The sequence below is a fragment of the Podarcis raffonei genome, chromosome 2 (genome assembly GCF_027172205.1).
Source record: "Podarcis raffonei isolate rPodRaf1 chromosome 2, rPodRaf1.pri, whole genome shotgun sequence".
In the NCBI taxonomy this organism is placed as follows: Eukaryota; Metazoa; Chordata; class Lepidosauria; order Squamata; family Lacertidae; genus Podarcis; species Podarcis raffonei.
This window is the reverse complement of record NC_070603.1, coordinates 64,326,634-64,347,464: the sequence shown is the minus strand read 5'-3', so window position 1 is coordinate 64,347,464 and position 20,831 is coordinate 64,326,634. Positions and strand designations below refer to the sequence as shown.

The following is a 20,831-nucleotide window of genomic DNA, read 5'->3' as shown; positions in this document are numbered from 1 at the left end:
CAAATTTTAGAGCTGGAAAGTAGCTTTGAAGTCATCTGATCCAACCCCTTGCTCAGTCCTACAATGTAGGATGTAATTATGGTACCCCTGACAGATGGCTGTCTAGCCTTCTCTTTTCCATCAAATGAGAGCCCACCATCACCAGAGGTTGCCTGTTCCAATGCTGAACAGCCCACAACAACTGGATTTTATTTGATTGGCACAGAAGAGCCAGAGAGCAAGTACGATATAAATGAATTTTATTTATTATGAATTTTATTATTTTGGTCACAGACCAGTTCCAGCCCACATACAATATCAAGGAAGTCATAAAACGATAGGGATACGTTTGAATTTGCAATTAGACATAACAGGGACAATACAGATATAGCAACAGTTAAAAGATATATACCATATTTTTCGCTCCATAAGATGCACTTTTTCCCTTCTAAAAAGTAAGGGGAAATGTGTGTGCGTCTTATGGAGCGAATGCAGGCTGCGCGGCTAAGCCAGAAGGTGGATGAAGGCTCCCTGTGCCCTGCAGAGGCTTCGCGCAAAGCTAGACCAGCTATCCCAGCAGCTATCCCAGAAGCCAGAACAGCAAGAGGCTATCCCAGAAGCCAGATCCCTCTTGCTGTTCTGGCTTCTGGGATTCAGAATTTCCCCCCCCCCTTATTTCCTCCCCCCAAAACTAGGTGCGTCCTATCATCTGGTGCGTCCTACAGAGCGAAAAATACGGTAAATTAAAACTTAGTCACTAACATATAACCTAAAATTACCATTTAAGGTCTTAATCATTATTAAGCTTGTTCCCTAAGTTTTATGGCAATCTTTTTGGCTACCCTTAATGTGATCTCAGGATCCTTGTCCTCTACCAGGGATTTTAGACATTGAAGTTTGGATTCATTTGGAGATTTTTGCATAGCTGGGGTAATAAATACCGAGCGTATATCCCTGTAGAAACGGCAGCATAACAAGGCATGGGAGACAGTTTCTACCTCCATCAAGCCACAGGGGCAGACTCATTCAAGTACAATATGGTGGTTAGAGTGTTGGGCTAAGGTCAGGGAGACTAAGGTTCAAATCCCTACTCAGCCATGAAGTGGGTGACCTTTGACTGGTCATGCTCTCTCAGCCTAACCTACTTCACAAGGTTATTATGAGGATGAAACAGGGAAGGGGGGGGGACTGTGTATGGCACCTTAAGCTCCATGGTGAAAAGGTGGGGTATAAATGTAAACCTAAATAATAAAAAAATCAAGGTGGGTTGGTGGACAGAAGAAAAGTCCTGTTGAATCAGGCTAAAGGCACATCTAGTCCAGCATTCTGTTCCCACAGTGACCAACCAGATGTCCAAGGGAGCCCACAAGGCAGGACCTGAGGTCCCTCTTCTTCCCTCTTCTGATTCCTAGCAAGTAGCATTCAGAGACCCCCTGCCTCTGGCAGTGGAGGCAGAACATAGCCATCACAGCTAGTAGCTCTGATGCTTTTGGTCAGCTGCCTCCATTTGGTCAGGAGAATGAGCTCAAGGAGCTTTCCTCCTTTCCGCTTTGAATTCATTTATTATATTAATTCATCGGGTTAAACATTTCTGCTCCCTGTAAAATGCACGTTTCTTGTTTGTGTGAACTTTTCTCTCCTCTTTTTGAAACTGAATGAGAGTCGGAAGGGAAAGCGAAGGTGGAGGAAGGCACCGACGACAGGAGACAACCAATAGGACATTCTCCCGTCACCACCCAAGTCACACAGACTTGAAGACCACAACCAGAATGCGGATGACGGGCGTCCAAATGAAAAATATTGCAGGGCAGAGGGCAACTTCTGTATCTTGATGTGCAGGGAAAGCTCTTTCTAGTACAGCTAAATCCTAGCACAGTGGCAAATTTGGTCACAGGGTTTCTGTGGGACTGACCGCAATGTTGGGGAGGTGGGGAGGTGCTTGCAACTGACATGATTCAGTTTGCCAGGACTCCTTCAGGTCTTTCATCTTCCCCTACAAAAGGAGTCTGCAGTGAGAACCACAGACGTGGCAGAGAAAAGGGCCTGCTCTGCACCATGCAACCCTCTCAGAAGCTTCTAAGTGCTAGCAAGGTTTGCTGACACATCATCCATGCATGCTGGCACTTAGAGGCCTCTGGAGACTCTGCCCAAGCATGCAGATCTACCCACTCACTTCCTCCTTTTCTGTTGCCCTGGGCACAGCACAGGGCCAGCTGAGGGAAGCCCCATAGGTTAGAAGCAACTGTTCGCATATGACTCTCTTCAGACTCTTTTCCTGCAATGGAAAGAATTGCAAAATGAGAGGGGCGGGTTGTTAGTTTTGATCCGCTTCTAATATCAAATGCCCTTTACTGAAACTTCTATATAATGCCTGTCGTATTTGCGCCTTGACTTGTGAGGTTTTGCATTTAAATTGCAACATTCCTTAAAGATACATATAACATCTATAAGACACAAAAAACAAACTAACAAACAAACAACTATCCATGCCAGGATAGAGTAGCAGGTGGAAAGTTTAACTGAAGCCATTCATTTAAAAAAAAACTTTTTAGATTTTACATATTTAAGTTTATAATCATACCATAGCACATCAAAAGTTACAAGATTCCCCGAATCTCTGGACTTCCCACCTTCCCCTCCATGTGTTCTGTTGTTAAACCTTTTCTCCTGCATCTTTTTAAAAATAACCCCCCAAAAATTTACAACTCCATTGTGTCCATAGTTAATGCAGTCCTGCTAATGTTTTCAGCTGCTTACAGTGGTCTTCAAGGTAAATTATAATTTTTTCCCATTCCTTATTAAAGTTTTGGTCTTCCTGGTTCCTGAGCCTCCTGGTCAGTTTTGCCATTTTGGCATAGTCCAACAACGTCATTTGCCATTCTTCTCTGGTAGGGACTTCTGTCTTCTTTCCATTCTTCTCTGGTAGGGACTTCTTTCCATCTCTGAAGCCATTCATTTTTCTTCCTTCATCTCTTTGCACACATGTGCAAAGATAAATGAGGTCCAATGGAAACCCTGTCTATCATCTATCTACTTATCTAGCTAGCAAGCTAATTATCTATTCTTCTTGCCTATTTCATACGCTTACAGCACCATTCAGGCATAAAACAGAGGTATGATCAGGATCAGCAAAACCCTGACCCTTGCAGAACATAAAATAATAAGAAAATAAAAATCCAGGGAGGATTAGAAACCCTGAAGGTGAAAATCCACACACCCCACAGCTGCCCAGTGAGGAATGCTGACAGAGGCTGCTAGGCAAACAACAGTAATAACCATAACAACAGGTTTAGGCCTGCTTATAGGACTGAATCTGCTTTGGTTAACCTTTATTGGGATAAGGACAGGAGAATGTATAAAAGCCCTGTACAGCTTGGGACCAATGGTACCTAAAAGATCTTCTCACATCTTATACACCCAATCAATCCCTGCCCACTGCAGGTGTGGGCCTCCTGCAAAGACCACCTTAACAGGAGATCACTTCTGCACAATGTAGGAATCAGGTCTTTAGTGCTGTGACACCTTCCCTTTGGAATTCCACCCCCAGGCAGATTTAGGGTAGCGTGACTGGGCACCAAGCCTAGGGGGTGCCATAGGGCATCACAACTATGGCGTAGGGAATTGAGCAGCATGGAAGGCGAGAAGCATGGGGTGGCATTTTATTATTATTATTATTATTGCCTCATAGAGGACGCTGCTGAAATTTGAAAGATCAAAGTCCACCTCTGTCCCTCCCCATGAATATTAGACAGGCACTGCCTTGCTGATACCTGATGAAGACCTTCCTCTTTCAGCAAGGCTTTTAAGCTGAGATCTTTCCCAGTCCACATCTGTATTGGAATTGTTTTCCCTCCAGTCCAGATAATCTGGTCCTAAGTTGTCCAGGACCTGATGAGGTCACAAGGACTTAGCTCAGGAGCCAGTGCAATTCCTTTAGCAAAGGGCATGCTAGGATGGACCACTGGCCATCCTAGCCACTGCATTTTGCACCAGCTGCAGCTTCCGAACCAACTTCAAGGGCTGAGTCACATACCGCACATTGCGATAATCCAGTCTTGAGGTAAGTAATGTGTGGCTCACTGTGGCTTAAGATGTCTCTGCCCAGGAAATGGCACAGCAGGAACACGAGACAAAGCTGTTCCAGGCCACCCACACACCCCAGAGAGCCAGTGTGGTGTAGTGGTTAAGAGCGGTAGACTCATAATCTGGTGAACCGGGTTCACGTCTCCACTCCTCCACATGTAGCTGCTGGGTGACCTTGGGCCAGTCACATTTCTTTGAAGTTTCTCAGCCCCACTCACCTCACAGAGTGTTTGTTGTGGGGGAGGAAGGGAAAGGAGAACGTTAGCCACTTTGAGACTCCTTCGGGGAATGAGAAAGTGGGATACCAAATCCAAACTCCTCCTCCTCCTCCTCTTCTTCAGGCCACCCTAACCTCCAGTGGCAAAGATGGATCAAGGAGCAACCCCAAGCTACGAACCTGCTCCTTCAAGGGAAGGAATGCAACCCCATCTAGAACTCGAGGGATGTTCTCCCATGAAATGTGGATGTACAGAGGGAGAGATTTTAAACAATAGGACCAAATGGCCATGTAGCATAAGATCTTTTGCTCTTTGCATCAGATGGACTGGTTCATAAGGCTAAATCTGGTGCATCCCACCGGTGACACTGAACGAACGTTTTATGTATAACCCGTGTATGACAAAATACTTGGGGGGGAGGAGCATTTGATTAGGAAACAGTGTGGAAAGAAAGTATCCCTTTCATGCGCATCTGCAGGAATTTGGGGACGTCTTGGTGGGGGAATATAGCATACTGAAGGGGAGAGCAGGCTAGTTTCTGAGAAAAACAAGAAGAATTGTACCTGTACATTTTGCCTCATACTGTATCTCGAACTCTGCAAATGCTAGAAACCTAAGAACAACAACAACCCGGAAAACTGGGAATCTGAGGGCTGTCCCCTGTCCCCACTGGATATCTCTCTCTCTCTCTCTCTCTCTCTCTCTCTCTCTCTCTCTCTCTCTCTCTCTCTCTCTCACACACACACACACACACACACACACACACACTTCTCCAGGTTGCAATATATCTGCTCCCCCCGTTGCACCCTCGCGCACCCCTCCTTTCGCTAGACCTCCTCCTTCTCCTCTCTCCTTCCTCCCTTTGGGGTGTGAGCACACCGGGGCGGGCGCGGAGGCCTGGCCACCTGCTTGGCGCGCTCGGTTCCTCCTCCCCCTGCCGCCGGAGGAGGGGTCGGAAGAGAGGCGCTCCTGCCCGCCGCCCCAGCTCCTGCCTGGCAACTGTCTTTCCTGCTGCTTGGCTGCGGGCGCGCCGCTCTGCCTGGAACTTCTGCTGAGCCCAACTTCTTGCAAGCGGCAGCCGGAGCAGCGCTCGCCATGCGCCCTCCGCAGCCGGCCGCGCACAGCGCCTTGAGAGAGGAGGACCCAGCTGGACAAAGAGAGCGCCGATAAACGCTTGCAGGAGGACATCGCCTCCTGCAACAACCAGGTAAAGGTGAGTCGCGGGCAGCTTCGCTTGGGAGCGTTACCATATTTATTTCTATTATTGCGGAGGACGTCCTGGACCTTGCCTTGCGCAAGAGGGGAATTGAACCCACAGCCAAGGCCTTTTTGGTTGGGAGCTGGGCATGATTGCGGCGAAACTTTCTGTTCGAGTGTGAGCAGCCGAGGAGCAGTACAAACTGGTGGTGCACGTTTCAGTTTTGCTCTTCCGAGCTTTGGAGACTCGTCGGGGCACCCTTTCCTCCCTTCTCTCTGCAGTTTATTCATTTCATCCAGCCAGAAAACAGGCAACAAGTTGTTGGTTTTTAATATGGTGTTGTGAACTTTCCTTTGCACGTGTTCCAAATTTCCTAAAGCATTTCCTTTATATTCTTCTTCTATTTGAACAAATCTGATTTAGGTCTCTCTCTTTTTGGTAAATGTGCTGTATAGCACCAACTTTGATAGCGGAGACATGTACACATTTCTTTTTCTTTTTTAAAAAACCCGTGTTGGATTAAGCCTCTCAAGACAGTAGCACTTGTTTGACGGAGGATTTCCCTAGTTTTGCTCGGCAAGTAGCACTTTTTTCGTTATTTGAGTGTGTGCACATTGCCGGCTGAAAGTGCAGCTAGGTCCTTCTTTGTGTCATTTCGAAACAAGCCTGGTTTTTTGTGCAGAGGGGATGCATCAAAAGGCAGTTGTCAGAAAGAACACGATTGTGGACTACAACTCCCATCATCCCTAGCTAACAGGACCAGTGGTCAGGGATGATGGGAATTATAGTCCCAAAACAGCTGGCAGGCCGAGTTTGGCCATCACTGCACGAGAAGGAAGGGCCATAGTTCTGGGGCAGAGCACATGTGTTTCATGAGAAAGATCCAAGGTTCAATCCTTGATGCCTCCAGCTAGGAAACTAGGAAAAACCCCTGCCTGAAACTCTGGAGTGAGTAACTGCTAGATGGAACAAGGGTCTGACTTCATGCAAGACAGTTTCCTGTGAGAGAGGAAAAGGAGAAAATGTAAGAGAGAGCTGTTGGGGTGATGCAGTGGTTAAGGCTATAATCTGATTCATGTTTGGGAGTAAGCACCTTTGTAGTCAAGGAGCTTTCTCTCCAAGAAAATGTGCTTTGAATTGGATGGCAAGGGTATGAGGAGTGGGCCATGAAATCCCACAGGATCAGGCAAGCTGCTTATTCTCTCTGCCTCCCGTCTTTTATATGGGTATCAGAAGACTGGCCTACCTTTCAAGGTCGTTCTAAGGATTACCGAGATAATAAATGTGATGTGCTTTGAACCCTTGGAATGTATAGTGCCATGTATCATTATCAGCAAGACTAGTTTACAAATCAAAATGTTACTTTATCTCTTGGTTCCTCTCATTGATTCCAGTGCGACCCAGAAATATGTATTTATTATTACATTTATATTCCTTCCCGTCCTCCCAAAGGTGCACAGGGTGGCATCCAACACGCGATAAAACAATAAAAATGCTTTTAAAACATTAGAAGCAATTCCAGGACAAATGCAGACTGGGGGAAATCTCCACTTAAAAGGCTTGTTGAAAGTCATGCAGTCCAAGGTCTAAAATCAAGGGTCTAAATGGTTTTAGGGTTGGATCCATCACCCAGATTAATGAGAATGTTTAAACCGTTTGCTTTTGCTTGCCCATGTGATTCTGGCTTGAACAGGAAGCCTAGGAGTAACTGCCCAGATGAGTATTTCTCTTTGATGTCCAATTCTGAGACAATTTACAATGGGATATTTGTTATGACTAGTTACGAATTGAATGATTATATGGGGGAAAGGTGGATGTGGTGATTGAATCACGCAGATAGTATGCAAGTCAGGTTTTATGGCCCTCTGTATGTTTGCATATGACAGCTATCTTAGCTAAGTTTTTCATCAATATTGTGCCTTTGTTGGGAATGTTTCATTGGAACTTTCAACTTAAAATGAAGTTGTGTCAGAACAATTGCACCAAAAAGAGAGTTTGCTGCCACACGTGTCTTTCTCTGCTCTGAAGATTACGGTAAAGGTGGTCCCTTACACCTTCCTGCCTCCTTCAATCTCAGCGCTGCTCTCCTTGACAGATCTCTAGTTGTGGGAAGTGCTGAACAGATGTTTCAGCGATGCCAAGGCCTTGCAGTTTGCTCTCTTTTCTCACAGGCGGGTGCATGTTGTTGGTGAACGTGCATATGTGTCAGCAGATAACCCGATTCTTTGTCTGCCTTCGTATGGCTGACTGCCCTAGATATCAATCTCTAAAGTAAACTGAAGTCAGCCGTGGTGTAGATGCTGTTCCTCTCAGCACCCACAGAGAGTGAATGATAGAGGTTAGGGGAGAGAGAGATGGAGACCAGCATTGACAGAACAAAGGTAACACGCAAAGGTAACATAGGAGCAGAAGTTATCAGATAATTAACCTCCTTGGGGAATTAAAAGTTGACTAGGTGAACAGCAAGAGGCCATAAGGACAAAGATCAGTTGCTCAATAGCATCTGCTTTTTGGACAATGTGGTACTGAGGAGGCGCAGCCTAGCCTATCTAGAATATCTGGATTAGAGACAGTTTAGTAACCCTGTTAATTTAAATGGAGGAAAACTGGATTAGACCAAAGCATTCTGGTTTAACTGGGTGGAGGCAAGTGAGACAGCCAATGAGGTTGTGAGACTTTTCTTTGTTTTTCCACTATTCACAGACAAATTGAAGCTCATACAATAAATTAGACTCGATTACCACTTGAGCCTGAAACGCATTGCAATTGGGCTAGATGTAGTGTGACCAATGTTTACTCTACCCAGTAATGCCTCCATCTGAAACATGCACACAAGTCATCTCCAGGTGGGACAGATTCCAGTCTGAAACCCTGGGAAACCGCTGCCAGTCAGTGCGGACAGTCTTGAGCTAGGTGGGCCAATGGTATGACTCAGTATAAGCAATTTCACGTTTCTATGTTCCTATTATTACATACATAAATTCTTGATATGAGGAAGAAAGTGACAATATAATGAATTTATGCAATGTGCAGAAAAATATATACATAGATTCTGAATAACAACAGTTGGTTTAGGTTGAGGATTGCTTATTTTCGAACATCCATTTCTCCCCTGTTTTAGTACATCACAGCTCCATAAGAGTATGATAAACATTGCATAACTATCAATCTCATCCACACTATCCCCAATGAGTTCAGAACAGCAAATCTTGTGGTAGCTCATGTTATCACTCGGGCAGAATGAGAGACTTGCCCCAAAGCTCTCCTGTAAGTCTCATAGCTAAGCAGGGATTTGAAACAGACTTTTCCTATGTCTCAGCCTAACTCTCTAACTGCTGCATCGCACGGCTCAGTCCCTTGTGATACTTGGCTGTAAAACTCAGATCAAGCATAGTCTACTACTGTTTTTATCCTGCTCCCAGCTCTCTGTGTTGCAAAGGGCTGTGTGATGCGACAGAGGTGGTATGCACCACTTTGCACATGTATAAAATGTAGCTTGGAATTTAGCAAAGAGTTGGTTAAGTGGACCAAAGCGCATTCATTTCTGTGGGTAAGGGAATTCAGCACGTGGCATATTCATGTATGGTGCAGGCAAGCACATGTGCTGAAGAACGCAGATCGATTTCTACTCCCCGCTGTGCACATATGTGCTGCTGTCATGTAATCTAGGAAGTGGTCCTGAGAGGAATCTGTCCCAAAAATAGTCGGATGTATGAGGTAAATCCTAATGCTACGGATAATCAAAACATCCACAGAGAGCTCAAGATTGTGAGCCATGCTATTTTTTTACTTTGCTAAAGAAAACCAACAACCCAGCACCACCCTTTCCTTTTAGTCATGCTGAAGTCATTTGGCTTGCCTCTGCAGCCTTGCCAACGCTTATTGGGTGCCATAATCGGTCTACTCTCACTTAGGGGCACTGGATAAGTGTGCTGGAATTAGGAGTAGTTTGGGAAGAGCTTCATGAACCATCTTTTCATTTAATTTTGCCTTTGTACAGTGGTACCTTGGGTTACAGACGCTTCAGGTTACAGACGCTTCAGGTTACAGTCTCCGCTAACCCAGATATAATACCTCGGGTTAAGAACTTTGCTTCAGGATGAGAACAGAAATCGCATGGCGGCAGCGGGAGGCCCCATTAGCTAAAGTGGTACCTCAGGTTAAGAACAGTTTCAGGTTAAGAGCAGACCTCCAGAATGAATTAAGTTCTTAACCTGAGGTACCACTGTATACATTCTTCTAGTTTGTGTAAGACAGGGGAGGGGTACCTTAGGCCTAGGGCACAAATGCAGCCCTCCAGGCATCTCTGTCTGAGCCTTGCAACTCTCCCCAGGCCACCCCCTCCTTGGCTTCTGCTCCCCGTCCCCCTGTGTTTTGCTTGGCTGCAGTCTACCCTTGAGCTCTGATCATGCGCCTTGCTTGTCAGGTTGGAGGATAGAGGAGGGTATATGAGTGTGTGCAGAAACTAACTTACTGTACAGGTAAAATGTGCATTTGTTGCTTTGCCAGCTTTTGTCTCTGGTCGCAGCCACCACTGGTCTGTGGTCCTTGTAAGGATGACCAAAAGAGAATGTGGCCACCAAATCCAAAAAGGTTTCCCTTGCCTGGTGTAAGATGTAGAGACTTCAGGTGTGCTGATGGTCTGAGCATATCTGTAAGGATTTGAGGGTGGATTCTTACCTTTGTTTACTTTGAACAGTAGACCCTCAAGCTCCCTTCACTTTGCAATGGTGATTTGCAATGTGTGTTTTTTTTATAAAATTTTTTATTGGTTTTTCAACATATAATATAAAACAATACAAACAACAAACACTAACAAACAAACATACAAACATGTATAATTTCATAATTTTTTTCATATACCCAATTTCAGCGACTTCCCCATGCCTCCCTTTTCTGCATCCCTGTTTTAAATTTTTTCAGCAACCCCTGGTCGAAATTACTTATTAATTCCTTTCTTTAACCCTTTTCTTTCCTCTTATCCAATCATTTATCGCTGCAAATCTGCTATGCTTTAACCAGGTGATTTGCAATGTTGCATTGTTATTATTTTTTTTGTTTCTTAAATTTGCACACCACCCTCCATCTGCAGATCTCAGGGTGGTTCACAACACAAAAATACATTGGTGGGGAGGGGGAGGGTTGTCCAAGAACACACGTCCAGTTTCTCCTTGAGCCTGCAGAACTTATTGTACCATCTTCTGGATCACAAAGTGTTCGTGTCAACTCGGTAATGCGCTTGCACACGGTGAGCGCAAAATGGCTTATGCATGCTTGGAACTATTCCATAGAAAAGGTGGTGCATCTCTCATTGTGCCAAACATGTTCCACAGAATGATAGTTTTGTCCTGATAAGATATATCTCGAGAAGCATTTCGGATGTGTAGGCCAAGTAAACAGAGGGAGAAAACAAGGAATAAGTTTGCATACACCTGGAATCCAACATCTGCTGCAGGCAACAAATGCATTTTGCATTATGCTCTGTTGTAAGCGGCTCTTGGCTCCAGTGCAAACCATACAGGACCGTTGGTGCCAGTGGTTGGCTACAGACAGGGCTTTTCGTTTGCGTGCCTGTACATCCTGAAACGCATGCTTGTGTGAGAGTGCATGCACATGTGATGTGCACATTTCCACATGGCAGTCAGCACAATTTAGCCTTCACTAAATTGAGCCAGTGTGGTGTAGTGGTTAAGAGTGGGAGTCTCGTAATCTGGGGAACCGGGTTCGCGTCTCCGCTCCTCCACATGCAGCTGCTGGGTGACCTTGGGCCAGTCACACTTCTTTGAAGTCTCTCAGCCCCACTCACCTCACAGAGTGTTTGTTGTGGGGGAGGAAGGGAAAGGAGAATGTTAGCCGCTTTGAGACTCCTTAAAGGGAGTGAAAGGCGGGATATCAAATCCAAACTCTTCTTCTTCTTCTTCTTCATTGATGCATGGACGTAATAGAATTAAAAAGGGGCCGGTATCTCTTGAAAAGTGGGTGCCATTGTGTGCTATTAGAAAAAAGCCCAGTTTTGCTGAACAGGCAGGTCTCCCAAATTCTCTTGCAGTTTTTCTAAAGAGATGGAGTAGAAGGGCAAGCTCAGTGGAGCAGAGAAGCTGTTACTTGGAAGGAGTTGACCAAATATCAAGATCTAAGACAGTTGGACACTTTTAAGCAAGATGGTGGAAATTGTTGAAAAGCTAAACAGAGGAAATGTTATTGAGTAGGGATGGGGACGCTGTGGCCTTGCAGATGTTGTTGGGTTCCACCTTCCGAAGCCAGCACGTCTAATGGTCAAGCATGATAGGAGCACCAACATATGGAGAATCTCAGGTTTCCCATCCCTGCTATGGATCTCAGGTGGAAGGCTATTTGTGCTTGGTGGTATGAGGCAAGCTACTGGGCTTTCAGCCTCAGTCCAATAGGAACAACCTTGGTTTCAAATTGTGGTGTGCCTGAAGACCACAAACCCAAGCTTGGAAGACATGCTAAGCCAAACCATGGTTTAGCTCAGCACAGTGCAACAACAACATAAATGGGGAGAAGCAAAGTGCCTGTAATCTTTTCTCTGGGAGCTGTGCATGTTTGCTTGTTCATTTTAAGGCATGGTTTGGTTTAGTGTTATGTGCAAACCAAGACCACAGGCTAGCAAAAAGGCTGTAGCTTGTTTCTCTAATGCTGTATTTGCTGTCCAGCTTTTTATCCTTGTAACCACAAATCAAGCTGGTGAGTATTTTGGATGGTGTGGCCAAAGAAACCATGGCTAGACTGCTGTGTTGGGTATGGACATTCCAACAAGCCACACTTTGCCTAAGCAAATCATAGCTCAGCGTTAGGTATAAACCAGACTAACTTGTCACTGCCATAAGAATGGGAAGCCAGGGATATTTTTGTATGCTGAGATTTGACATTGGGGCTATAACATTTGAATGCTGCTGCCTACTGTGGAGATCAGTCAGGCTGCATAATCTCATGCCGGTCTTGCCACACATTCCTGGCAGTCATTGGTGTTGATGTGGAGATTCACAGCAAGATTGGGACAGTTGCTGTCAACTGTTTCAAATATATCCTACTAATGTTTTAATTTCAGGTACATTTTGAGAAAGCAATTGTTGCAACAACAAACAACTTGTCCCAATATACTGTAATTACAAACTTTTGTCATTCTATGCAACAAAGTTTCATTTGATTACTCTGAAGCATTGGTAGGCAAACTAAGGCCCGGGGCCCAATAGCCTTCTAAATCCGGCCTGCAGACGGTCCGGGAATCAGCATGTTTTTACATGAGTAGAATGTGTGCTTTTATTTAAAATGCATCTCTGGGTTATTTGTGGGGCATAGGAATTTGTTCACCCCCCCAAAAAAAATAGTCCAGCCCCCCACAAGCTCTGAGGGACAGTGGACCAGCCCCCTGCTGAAAAAGTTTGCTGACCCCTGTGATCTGATCATGAACACAGCTTCCTATGAGTGTGGGGTGGATTCCTGCTGCAGTCTGAACAATTTATGTATTGAATAAACATTTGTCATATGTTATAAAAGCAATTGGGGTTGTATTGCAACTCTCAATAGAAAGGCTAAGAGGTCATCAGGATAATCTTGGGTGGGTGGGATCGAAAGCCCAAGTTGTGCTAGTGCAGAAGACGTGTGTGTGTGTGTGTGTGTGTGTGTGTGTGTGTGTGTGTGTTTCAGCTTTCTCTCAGTGTAAACAGTCCAGGAATTAGTGTTGGAAATGCAACAGTAAGAATCATTCAGTTTGTAATGTAAGGGTTAATTCTGTTAGCATTACATCAGCTAACCAAGAGGGGGGGTGGAGATGCTGCTTAGCAGCCACTGAACATGGCATGATCTCTGGTGAGGTAACACATGCCCTGACTGGCTATGTAGCTCTGAAGGAGTTTTTCTTCTATATGTTTAGCTCCTAAAAGACAACCCCCCCTGTTTTTTTCTCTTCAAGTTATACACTCTTTTGTTCAGTTTGTTCAGTAAGTGTTACTGTGATTTTATCTCTGGATTCCAGCTACTTTACTTAAGTAGATAGAACAGATAGAAGATACTGAAGAATTAAAAGTGTGTGCTTGTTAGACTGAAGTCATGGTCCATACTGCATGCCTCTTCAAAGGAAACAGTCTCATTATCTGGCCTGGCTGTGATCTTTCAAAGCCTTCCACTCTAAATAAATAGTGATAAGAGATAGAACTATTTATTTAATTAGTTTTCAATCTGTGCTTCATCAAACAAGTGATCTCAGGGTGGGGTGCATGCAATATAAAATCAAACTAACAGTACAACAATTCTAATTATTTATTCAAGGCACCTTAAACATTAATCCATATAACCTCTACTCCTCCTTACTACAAAAATCAGTGGCCTAACGTGTCAAAAACCCACATGATTAAAAGCCTGACTGAAAAACTAAGTTTTTAGCTAGTACTGAAAATCGACCAGTGTTGGCAGGAGGCACGGAGGACATGTTTTGTGTCTCTTAATTGGTGGGCCACGATCTATGGCTGGTTATGGTTGGCTTAGTGGATCATGGTTTGTTGAGGATCAGAGCAATGATGAACACATGTCTATTCAGAATATTTGTGGCTACTCTACAGCAACATATAAGAGGGTAATACCCTAGGGAATTCTAGTCAAAACTGCCACCCCAGAGGCTTGGTATTATCTTACAAGCTTTCTTTTACATTTAATAGAATGATGACATTCTTAAGGTGACTGGCTAGACTGTGACTAATTATGCCAATGGAAGGAAGAACTTTTGCTTCTTGTGCAGAAGGAAAATAATTTGCCCCTGTTGTAATGCCCCTTTCTACACATTTATTGAATGCACAGGATTCTGTCCTTGCTGGTACATGGTTAGCCCCAGCCCGAGCTGAGGATCCTGCCCCTTCCTCTTTGCTGGACTTGATATCCCATGGTAACAATGGTCAGGTATGATGGGAGTTGTAGTCCAGCACCATTTGGGGGGGGGGCACAGGTTCCCCATCCCTACTGTAGTCATCAATCTCTTTGTGGCTTTAATAGCCCCTTGGAAGCATTCCTATGCAATACAGCTGAGTTCATTACCTCATCCCTTTTCACCTCTTTGCATATATAAACTTAACAGTATGAAGAGTCTGGAAGATACAGGACAGGCAGTGACAGAGTCTTAAAGCTGACCACAAACAGAAAGAGAAGATTGTTGGCTTCACCGAGCTCCACAAACTGCAAGGTAAAAAACAGCAGGTGTATTTGGATCCCAAGTCTGAAAGTAGGTGAAGAAATTTCTTACAGAAGGTAAAGTGATTCTTAGGCTCTCCTCCAGAGTAGCCCAGGAGTATTTCTGCCTGCAAAGGAGGGAAACGGATAATTAATGGAGGATCTTGATGGCAGTTTGTGTGACTGGAGATTTGTGTGAGGAGAGTTCATAGGAGCAGATCACCAGAAATACTCTGATTAAGAGAAGAGATTCTATAGGCCTGTTTTAAAATTTGGGGCAAGTGCACATACGAGATGCACATGGCATGCCCCTTTCTTTGCATTCTGTCCTCCTTTATCATTCTGACACTATTGTCTTCAAACAAATTTACTGATTTATTAAAATCATTTATATATCACCTTTGAACCAGAAGTTACCATAGTTTTGTACAACTTAAGAAAAACCGCTATCTTTTCAAGGTGTTTTTCAGTATTTGCAAATATTTTCACAGGTAATCCATCACAGTTTTATTTGCATCCTAAGATTTGTTGCAATGCTATTGCTGGAATATAAAACCATAGATACTGTAGAGTCTGAAATGGAAGTTGTTCCAATGCCATAATACCTGATTTTTGTGTCCTTCAACCAAGGAAAACTGGGCAGAGAAATTAGAAGAGGACTCAACCATTCTTATTAATATAAGATCAGGGAGAGAGATGGCTGCAATCAAATATGAAACTTTTTCACAGTCTCTCAGGGACATTGAATTGGCTAAGAAGAGATAAAACTACTAAGAGTTGTGGTCTAACAGATCTAAGACTTTGATGGTTGTGCTGCAACAGTCAAACATGGCTATCACTTGGGTTGCTAACAAGTGATAAGACCAATAGTTGATTTAGCTGCTATTCTGTCTTTAAATAGGCCTTATTTAGACATCACACTTACTTACTGTGACAGCAATGAGCTTCAATGAGCCTTGAGTTTTCCACTTTCTTCTCTGGCATTGTCATGTGTAGATTAACCATAGTTTAGTGTGCTGTCCAAACTAGGTAAAGGTAAAGGTAAAGGAACCCCTGACCATTAGGTCCAGTCATGGCCGACTCTGGGGTTGCGGTGCTCATCTCGCTTTATTGGCCGAGGGAGCCAGCGTACAGCTTCCGGGTCATGTGGCCAGCATGACTAAGCCGCTTCTGGCGAACCAGAGCAGCGCACGGAAACACCATTTACCTTCCCGCCGGAGCGGTACCTATTTATCTACTTGCACTTTGACGTGCTTTCGAACTGCTAGGTTGGCAGGAGCTGGGACCGAGCAACGGGAGCTCACCCCATTGTGGGGATTCGAACTGCCAACCTTCTGATCGGCAAGCCCTAGGCTCTGTGGTTTAACCCACAGCGCCCCCCACGTCCCTTGTCCAAACTATGAAGCAAATGTTTCTGAGCGCCTCTTTGTGGCCCCACCAGAAGTGGGAATTGAAGGGAATGTGGGACCCTAAGGCTTGCTGCAGTTGTTTCTTGTCATGCCAAATCATGACTCCATGTGATGTCTGAACATGTGCCACAGTGTTCATGATACCATTTGTGTCTTTTAGTTAACTTTGGTAATGGTATTTGGATTTCTTTTCATGTTGGACTAACATTGTTATGTGATATTTTTATTCTGTCCCCAATGGTCCCATTTAAAAGAAGTGAAGTCAGCCCACCTACATTGATACATCCCCCTAAATTTATTCTAGGAATCCCCCCCCCAGTCCTGTGGGGAAGGTGTGGGGCATGCACAGGAGGAGGGAAAGAGCCAGTGTGGTGTAGTGCTTAGAGTGTTGGACTAGGAACTGGGAGAGCTGGGTTCAAATACCTACTTGGCCATGAAACTTACTGGGTGACCTCCAGCCAGTCACAGTCTTTCAGCCTAACCTACCAAACAGGGTGGTTGTGAAGATAACATAGGGAGGAACAGGACCGGATGTGCCATCTTGAGCTCCTTGGGAGGAAAGGTGGGATATAAATATGGTAGGCTGGTTGGGAAGGAAGGAAGGAAGGAAGGAAGGAAGGAAAGAAGGAAGGAAGGTAGGTTGTGCTAGCGGTAATCCTTGCGCTAAGAGGATGAATCAGTTGAATACAGTTGCTTTTCAGCCACCAATTTATATGATGAATTAGGTCAGGACTGAAATGTTTGAAATCAGAAAATTATTCTCATTCTATATCTTTGTGCCTATTGCTACACAAGGGGGTCAGATTAAGAGACCAACTGAGAGAAGGGAGAGGAGAACTGCAAAATAGCCCAGGCTACTACAGTGGAACCTCGGTTTGCGAATGTGATCCATGCGGGAGGCACGTTCGCAACCTGCAGTGTTCACAACCCATAGTTTACAATCTGCGCATGCGCATGACGTGATACGATGCTTCTGCACATGCGCAAAGTGCGATTTAGTGTTTCTGTGCATGCGCAAGTGCTGAAACCCAGAAGTAACCTGTTCCAGTACTTCCAGGTTTTGGCATGTCTGTAACCTGAAAACACATAACCTGAAGTGTCTGTAACCTGAGGTACCACTGTACTGTGAGGAAACTGAGTGAAGCACAGAGAAGAAACAAGTCAAAGGAATAAAGAGAACGAGAAATTAATATGGCACACTATCAAGCTGGAGTTAAGATTTGAGAATGTGATTGACTCTTTAATACAAATAAGTAGTAAATAAAAGTGCTTAAATTTTACTGGCCCATGCACATGACTTTTAGTTTTATTAAGGCTACCAAGTCAAGTTCAACCCCTTTTTAATACACATTCAGTGTCTCACAGAACAAGAGGGGTCTGTTGACAAAAATGTTAGTTTTAGTGTTGTTCCTCTGCCATCTGCGGTGGCACCTCAGCCATGTAATACTCTTCCCAGGGAGGCTCGCCTGGTGCCAACTTTGATGTCATTTTGGCACCAGGAAATGTCCTTTATTTACTTTCCCAGGCTTTTAATCCTCTGTACATCGCTTTTATGCCGCTTGTGATGTGTGTTTTTAATTCCCTTCAGAGAGCTATATTTCCCAGAGTTCCCCAGGAAGAGCAATTGCTTGTTAAACCACTCCAGGAATTATAGCTCTGAGGGGGATAGGGGTCACCTAAAACAATTCTCAGCACCCTTAAGACAAACATTGGCTCCCAGGATTCTTTGAGGGAATCCATGTTTAAAGTGGTATAGAGTGCAGATAGGACCTGAAGAAAACTCAGTGGACGGGGGCAGGCCTAGCGTAATGGTAAGCACATGAAGTGCCTGCAGAATGTCCCCCTGGCCTCTCCAGCCAAAAGGATTAAGAGGTAGCTGATAGGGAGAACATTGGCCTGAGACCCTGAAAAGACAGAGAAGATAATATTGGGCGAGATGGACAAGCATTCTGCCCTGGGAAAAGACAGCTTCATATGTTCCCAGGTGTTTTGGGTTTTTTCCAGTTGGAAATTCACAACCGTGAATTCCAAAGTACATCTCATGAAATCCAAACTAACAGTGAACGGCAGTTGTCCTGCTCATACGTTGTGAAAAAAATAATAACAGGGGAATCTTTTCATTTAGATTCTCAAACTTAATTCTGTGTTTTCACCAGTCACTTTACTATTTGGTGCCTCAGTTTCCTTATTGTCAGGTGGGATGATGATTAAGGTAATTGTAATGACTGATTAGCTCAGGGCTGAAGAATCCTGTGGCCCTCCCGATTTCTTGAACTCCAGCTCCCAACAAGCCCTGCCAGGATGGCTAATGGTGAGGGATGATGGGCGTTGGAGTCTATCTGAAAGGCCCCCCCCCCCCGGATTAGCTTAATTCAAAAGAAAGCAGCAAGGCCTCTTTCCCTAAAATGTGCAGAGTTCAGAGACTCCCTGACTCACAGTGTATTTTACTACTATATTATTATAAAGTATTAGTGGTGCTTTGACTATTAGCAGCATAAATAACTGTCAGGCTTGTTTATGTCAAGTAATAAGTAATGATCAGATGATATATTACCTCTGATTATTTTCCTTCCCAATCAGTTGGACTTGTATGATCCTAACAAAAAAAATTTTTCCTTCCAGTAGCACCTTAAAGACCAACTAAGTTAGTTCTTGGTATGAGCTTTCGTGTGCATGCACACTTCTTCAGATACACTTCTTCAGTGTATCTGAAGAAGTGTGCATGCACACGAAAGCTCATACCAAGAACTAACTTAGTTGGTCTTTAAGGTGCTACTGGAAGGAAAAAAATTTTTTGTTTTGACTATGGCAGACCAACACGGCTACCTTTCTGTAACTTGTATGATCCTGTTTGTGTGTCTGGAAAGCAAAAATGTACTTTGCCATTTCCACATTTGGAATGAGAAGGAGAGGAAAAGGTGAAGAACGACAGATGTCTCCATTATCAGTGCTGGCATGAGTTATATCTGGTCTCAAAATGCCACATGAGAGAGAAAGTGAAGGTGTGAAGATGAATTTACAGAGACCAATTTTTGGGTGCTCTTGATAAGCAGGTGCTAACTGTTGAAGATGGGCAACTTCAAGGCCCCTGCTGGTCTCTCCTTTTATAGGGCTGCATGCAGACCATAACTTCCTCCAAAGAATCCTGGGAATTGTAGTTTGCTAAGGGTGCTGGGAATCATAGCTTTGTGAGGCATAAAAATGCAGCCTAGTTCTTAGTCCTTAAATTGACAGAGCAGTCCTTTAACCCCCCTGTAACATCTGAGGCTCAATTTAAACATTGCAGTAAGGTAAAAAGGTAAAGGACCCCTGGATGACTAAGTCCAGTCAAAGGCAAGGGAGCCAGCATTTGTTCACAGACAGCTTACCAAATCATGTGGCCAGCATGACTAAACCGCTTCTGGCACAACAGGACACTGTGGCGGAGTGCCAGAGCGCATGGAAACACCATTGACCTTCCCACCGCAGTGGTACCTACAGTGGTACCTCGGGTTAAGAACTTAATTTGTTCTGGAGGTCCATTCTTAACCTGAAACTGTTCTTAACCTGAGGTACCACTTTAGCTAATGGGGGCCTCCCGCTGCCGCTGCGCCACAGGAGCCACAGGAGCACGATTTTTGTTCTCATCCTGAAGCAAAGTTCTTAACCCGAGGTACTATTTCTGGGTTAGCGGAGTCTGTAACCTGAAGCGTCTGTAATCTGAAGCGTCTGTAACCCGAGGTACCACTGTATTTATCTACTTGCACTGGCGTGCTTTCGAACTGCTAGGTTGGCAGAAGCTGGGACAGAGCAACAGGAGCTCACCTTGTTGTGGGGATTCGAACCACCAACCTTCTGTAATCTCCAGCAACAAAATAGGCAGAAGAGACATTTGGGTAAACTGGTGCTTCCATCCAAGAGCTGATCATCTTGCTGTTGAAATTTATACCACTGAAGCAGCATGAAAACAGACCACCACAAATTGTGGCTGCCATTGGGTTGGTTTTTTAAAATACCACTTGGAAATGAATGCTGCTAGACCTGAGCCAAGGAGTGATGTGCTACTCCAGAGAAACTCATGCAAGAGTCACTAGCCATGTTTTGATAATCATATATTGGCTTAATGAATTAGTCTCATGCTCCCACGCAGCCACGCCACGCCACTCTTCCCTTTGTGTGAGCTGTCAAACTAATCAGAAACGGTTTGGTTAACTGTAGTCTCTTCTTTCATCTAAACTCAGAAACCATGGTTAGCAGCTTTTGAAGAAGCCAGGAGATCTGAAGTCAACTTCAAACCTGTCTCATCCCAAAGCCATACTATCACTTCCTGGTTTGGGTGAAATGGGAAACTGTAGTTTAAGGTGGGCAACAGTTTTTAGCCTGAGGGTTATATGGTCAACCTTCCAGTCGGCAGAACCAGAGGCAAAAGTAGGGGGGGGGAGGACAGGAGATGTGGCTCTTATCTTTGTACAGTAGGCGGCATTCTAGCCATGCAAAGTGTTGCAACAAACACCCACACAAATTTCTCCATCCAGACCAGCAAAAGGACATACTAATTCCAGGCAAAAGCACTTGAAGATAGTATGGAGCAGAGCCGGTGAGTCCTGAGGGCCAGAAAGACAGGCCTGTTGTTTAGTCATTTAGTTGTGTCCGACTCTTTGTGACCCCATGGACCAGCACACGCCAGGCACTCCTGTCTTCCACTGCCTCCCGGAGTTTGGTCAAACTCATGCTGGTAGCTTCGAGAAGAAGAAGAAGAAGAAGAAGAAGAAGAAGAAGAAG

The 20,831-nt window shown here is 44.6% G+C and overlaps 1 protein-coding gene across 1 annotated transcript in view; it reads left to right on the top strand.

Annotated features, from left to right (window-relative positions):
* The first annotated feature begins 5,250 nt into the window (after positions 1-5,250).
* The window catches only part of FAT2 (FAT atypical cadherin 2), a 102,518-nt gene continuing 86,937 nt past the window's right edge, over positions 5,251-20,831 (top strand). Inside the window, exon 1 of the mRNA XM_053377049.1 lies at positions 5,251-5,487. The gene's annotated coding sequence lies outside the window, so the exon portion shown is untranslated. The remainder of the gene's footprint in view (positions 5,488-20,831) is intronic.